The sequence below is a fragment of the Zerene cesonia genome, chromosome 14 (assembly GCF_012273895.1).
Source record: "Zerene cesonia ecotype Mississippi chromosome 14, Zerene_cesonia_1.1, whole genome shotgun sequence".
In the NCBI taxonomy this organism is placed as follows: Eukaryota; Metazoa; Arthropoda; class Insecta; order Lepidoptera; family Pieridae; genus Zerene; species Zerene cesonia.
The window spans coordinates 2,512,670-2,518,669 of NC_052115.1; the positions used below are offsets into that span (position 1 = coordinate 2,512,670).

General features: G+C 37.0%; 1 protein-coding gene across 3 annotated transcripts in view; it reads left to right on the plus strand.

Annotated features, from left to right (window-relative positions):
- Positions 1 to 6,000, plus strand: part of LOC119832053 (zinc finger protein 608-like) — a 95,643-nt gene that overhangs the window by 35,488 nt on the left and 54,155 nt on the right. The gene's annotated exons all lie outside the window — the stretch shown is intronic.

The window sequence follows — 6,000 nt, forward strand, 5'->3', positions numbered from 1 at the left end:
ATCAATGGATTTAGAATGTCGCTCAACTTGTTTCTTATTTCTATTCAATACACACAGTAATATATCATTACGTACCGTTTACGATATCCATGTCATGTGAATACTAAATGCAGTGTATCAACGTGTTATCTGCGAGCCTTGATCTAGTTCCGCGGAGCGTGTGCGCGAACGTCATATCGATTCGTTTTATCAATCAATAGATATAAGCTAAGTGTCCGATTGCTCTTATCGGGCATGTATCCAATTGTTTCGGAGTGTATTTAATTGTCGAGGCTTAGGGCTGTTTGCTGGGTTGATTGAGTGCAAACGGGCGGGGTGTAATCCGCGCTGTCGCCCACCGCATCGGTTCATTAAATCACCCCGCTACCCGACCGCGTTCACTGCACTCGACAAATTAATGATATTGTTGCCTCTGAGACACCAAACGCAGATGTGGATAAGATTAGATTACGGCGACTTAACGTTTCATTAGATCTTTTACCCTGACGACGCAGTCTGGATAACAATCGAGGGCAATTTACATTATTTCTCGGCGTTGACACTGGAATGCACTGGAAGTTTAAGTATTTACTTGTTCAGAAAATGTGCTGTTCATTTATGTTGTTACTTACTTTTCCATTATAATTGTGATAGTGAATTTGTCCATCTTTCATAAAAATCACTCTAATTAAAAGTACAATTTCAATTTTAGCATTAAATAAGATAGGAAAAAGAGGTTGATCCATCATTGGAATTTTTTCATCTATTCAGCAGTCTACACGGTCAATATGTCAGAAAATTCAATAGGAATTATATGACGTAAAAATCTTAAAATTCAATGCAAACTGAAATGTTTCCGTAAACTAAGAATAAAATCACAGACACGTTATTAGCTCTATGTAAAATGTCCTCACAGTGGCGTTAATTTCTAATCCTCAATATACAAGTATCACCAGCGGATGTTATGGAATTAATGGGTCACACTCATCAGTGTTAATAAGGACGGCAATAAAAGCGCATTTCACCACAATGATGCATCCAGCCATTAATCAAAACATGACGTGCAATTGCAACATGCGAGATTTCGCAACGCGTCGCTTATCAAAAGACTCGTCTACGACCGACCGTCACATTATAGTGACAACTTGAGAGTTATACGCATAATGTAATGTGCTATTTTGAATTGCGAGATGTCTTGAGCGGTTCCTTATTCACTTATTGCATAGTAATGCCTTTTGAGTATAAAAAAACGTCTGTATAGAGAATAACGCAACGCGTTTACACGATGCTCACTAAAAGTTATCCATAACGTTGTGTTGTAACTTTTGCACCTTCCTATGTTGGTGTATTTAAAAATACCTTTAATTTATATAAACAAAGTGTATAATTATGAGCGTGACCGCGTTTGCGTTAAAGTGTTAGTAACGAAGCAATACTCTAATTTAATATTAAAACGTGTATGAAATTCCTTCATAAATATTTTACGTCCGAACGAGAAATTCTCATAAAAACCTGGGACCCACGGAATCCACTCTCATAATTTAATATTGAATTTTAAGTGCTAAAATAACTAAAATGTTATTTTACTAAATTCTTAAATTTAATTTCTTTGCGTTTCTCGTGACTTCTGTTTTAGAAAACTCCGAAACAGCGCGTTATATAATTAAAACTGCGGTATCTACTTCAATATTAATTTCTATTTGAATTCAACTCGTTTTGATTTCACTCAAATGCGCTGTCGCTGAAATATTTCTTTTAAAAGTATGTTATAAATTATAATATCTTTATGCGTTGGTTGCTCGTTAAAACTGCTATTCAATTTGACCTAAATTATTGTAGTTTGTTTGACGTTAAAAAACCTTGTGAAAATTAAAAACGGCTAAAGTTATTACGTCCTCAAGTTTTATGATAAGTAAAACAAACATTAGATTTGTGAAGTACAATTATGTTTATTTGTAAATGGTTGTTTTTTTAAGTATTTGACGAATACTGGCAATATAAAGCTTCACTTGATTTTCTTTCTTAATTATTAGATATTAATAATTAATAATAATAAGGCAGATATTTCTATACAGGTATTAGAGTTATTAAAAAAAACCTCTATCGTATTCAATTTATTTCTAAAGCATCGTTATAGGTATGATATATGTAAAAGAAAAAGGATTCAATTTACAAATACGTTTCGTAAAAGTAGCTTAGATAAGAATAAGATTGGCTCTATTTTATTATGTGTGCAGATGGTAACCACGATGTTTTATGAGCGTAGTAAATTGGATCGCTTATAAGGACAGAATGTGTATTCGAGTATTTTGAGTGTAAAGATAGAAGGGAGGCGACCCTTTGCTTTCCTTGCGAGGGGAGCGTCAGTGAGCACGTCTCCAAAATTCCATTCATTAATCACTGTCGAGAACCCTAAAAATTTCCAAAGTATCAGCGGAATCAATTTAATGTTCGCTCCCTAACTGGCGAAGTTTTCTCAAAGCGTGGTAATTAAAGGAGATATCAATTTCGCTTTAAAAATCGGCGACTGCAAGAGCTCTTTATTGTTTGCACTTCACCAAATTGAGCACGCCATTGTCTATCCCTTTTTTGTTATTTGTACTCCGACTATCAGAAACTGTAATTATCCCCTACTCTTATATAGTAACGGTTATACAAATACAATTATTATTGTCGTATCATTCATAGGGTGGCACCCTTGTCAATAAGTTTTTACTCTTATTTACGAGAATGTTTCTTTTATCTACATTCTGGTAAAGCATTGAAAAATCGTTATCATTATTTCTCTTTGATCAGTGTACCGAGATTTTATTTCAATCGACTGAAATGTTATGACAGGAATGGTTCAGTACAATATTCAAGATCATTAAAAGAATGCCTCTGTAAACACGTGTGATCGTAATATAAATTTTGAAGAATGAAAGGGTTAACTTAGAATTACATTGGCAATTTAGGCCTTTTCCGTTGGTAATTGATTTCGTCACGGCAAACAGTTTTAGTGCGACTGTCGACCGTTTTGTAAATAGCCTACTAGTTTTCTGTTCAAGAGCACTCGACCGTTCGCGGCGTTTGTAGTTAGAACAAGTAATTCCAAAGTTATAAATTATTTACACAACTAAGTTAACATAGCTATGTTTGTTTGTATTTTATTTATCGTGTGGCCTTTTAACTGACAAATTAATAAGATTTCTATCCGCGCTGACCAGGGTAACATGATATTTAACATGTCTCCGTCGTCTCAAATGAGGTTAATATCGCCGTCGCGTTCGATTATACTGATCGTTCTGAATAAATTTACATGTTGATTAGCAGCTCGCTGATCAATGTTCTCACTGAACTATACTAACTAGCAACCATGCTCGAGCACATTAAATTGATACATTTAAAGTATGTCGGTGAGATAATTGTTAGTCGTGTCGAGGCAATTCGATTGTTAATTTTGAATCATGTTATATTCGCATAAATATTACGCTTGAATACTTAGTCATTGAAGATTGTTTAATCGATTCCATAATCATTACAATTATTTGCATTATTAACTTGCGTGTGTCGGTGGAATATTTGCGCAAGCCAACGCAAACCTAAGTGATAAATTCAAATGAATTTTTCGCTTCAACGACTTTATTTATATCCCAGAACGGACGTATCGCGTTACCTGCCTCAGGCGTATCATCATTCATTTTATAAAAAACGTTATTGCTACAGCCAAAAGCGGGCGATCTCGCAGCCGCGTCGAGAATTAAAAATTTTTAATATCGAGTGTTCGGAGTAATTGATTGATGCAATGAAATAAATTGCCCACTGGGTAATGTAATGGCCTATCCTCACATCGTCAACAATATTTAGCAAATAATAAAAGTACAAATTAAGAATAAAACTTCCTGAGATTAGCTTCTCGATCAAAGTTAAATTTATTCTTTAAAAACTAGGTAGGACCTATTTCCCTTAAAAATAAGCAGTTTGGAATGCTGTTATTTCGTGTTGTTTATCTAAACACACCTCTAAATTCCATGAAATGTTTAAAATACCGCTATTTTAAGTGAATAAAGAGTTGAATAATTGCTAATTATTATTTAAGTGAGCATTGCGTGTCTTAATACGGTCGCAAACGAACAAGGCAACAGAAGGTGCGAGGAAGTATCGGACAGCTGCCAACTCGACTACTGGATAATTATTATTGGCGTAATTAGGATGTGAGACTGGGCTAAGCCCGCGGCGCCAACAGCCTGTTCTAACAAATGCCATTATTATTTCCGCTTCGCATTATACCTCTGCGGTTAGTTAGATACTCGTTTATGTCATGAACAATTGAAGCTATAATAAATTAACTCGTTGCAAATTGATTCAAAATTAATTGCGCTGGCTGTTTGTTAGTCGTGTAACTCCTTTCGCGTCGACAACATCGATATTCATCGGCATTACAGTTACTTATTTAACGGTTTGCAATCGGTCAATTGAATCGGTTTGCCTTTGCCGCCTGGAAATTATAATTAAACTCAAAGGAGTGACGAGTGACGAGAAATATACATCTCTTGCACATAAATTGTCGATCGTGTTGAGTTGTGAGTTGGGGTTTGAAAGCGTTCGGTCGACCGGTCGGGCGAGCAGTTGAGGGTTTTGTGTGTCGGAGCAGTAATCCGCAGCTGGCGTGTACCTGGCCGCCTCTTTGTTCGAGTGGAAAGTTTCGCTCGGATCGGATTTGTCGCAGTAAATGCTCCCCAAATATATAAACACCAATGTTATTACTAGTAAGCGCTTTCAAAAGTTTCAACTTCATCCCGCTGAACAGTTTAATTTGTTTGCTTTGCTTTATAAATGAGACCGGTTTGTGTCAATGTAGAGATTCTGTGAAGATAACGATTTTTAAAAGTAAATATTTTACTTACATGATATTATCATGTTAATATTTCGTTAACTGACATACTTTGTCACATAAAATGTATTTCTATTGTCTACACACTAGCAATAGGATATAAATGACATATTTAATTGTATTTTGAAAAAGCAGTCATATAATAGTACGGCATACACCACTCGGAAATATTACATCTCGGTCATTTGTCACGCGAAATGCAAAAACTTCAATGCGCGCTGGAATAATTCAAATAAAAAGGAATGCGACAAGCGATTACACAAAATCAACAAATCGAGTTGACCGACTAGTCCGCAGACTAATAAAACCTTCACAAAATGCAATAAGGGGAGCCGGGATCAAAAGCCGATTTTTTGTTACCTTTTTTATAAGCCGCTATTTTGCCCTCCTTTGCGCCCGTGTTGTTTACTAATGGGTTCTGTTGGGTTTGACTTAAGATAATAACTCCAGGTTTTTTCTCGACCATGTGTCGAGTATTTTTTGCCGGCGGAAATGCGAGAATGTTATTTCGTAGGATTAAAATATATTTGTTTATCGTCTGGCTTAATCTGTGTACGGACGGATCGCATCGGTTTTTGTCGGCCCCCGGAGGCGCGGGATTACAGTCGTTTTTAATTCACTCTCCGTTCCCCGCGCAGGTTTGTTTTGTAAATTGCCTCCGTATTTAATTACTGACTCGGAGCATTATCGCCCCTCGGATTTTTCATCGCGCCGCAATATCCATGACCATAATCGTTATCGCCGCTTAATCAATCACCGCTCTCGTTTAATTCCCCAATATCCTGTGGTCCAACTAACAATTACATGTGAGGGTCCCGTATCGCCGTTGTCCAGGTCCACAGCAATAACATAAATTGTCACGAGCGGTCGGAAGCGTCCCCGTCCCCGCCCCGCGCCCCCGCCCTCGCCGCGCGTCCCGCTCGCCCCGTCCCGCTCCTCGCCAGATTGCTGCCGACTCGACAATCGATATTCAATCTCTTTGACGCTATTTTCTCCCTACTTTTCTTACTTTGTGTTGGCGTTTAAGGTAGATGATTGAGACTGAACAAGCGCCGTTCGGATTGTGATCGACGCGACATTTTCGTTCCTTCGTCTTTTAACAGCCAATTCTGCTGCGAAATAAGATTATTCAGAATAAATATACAATT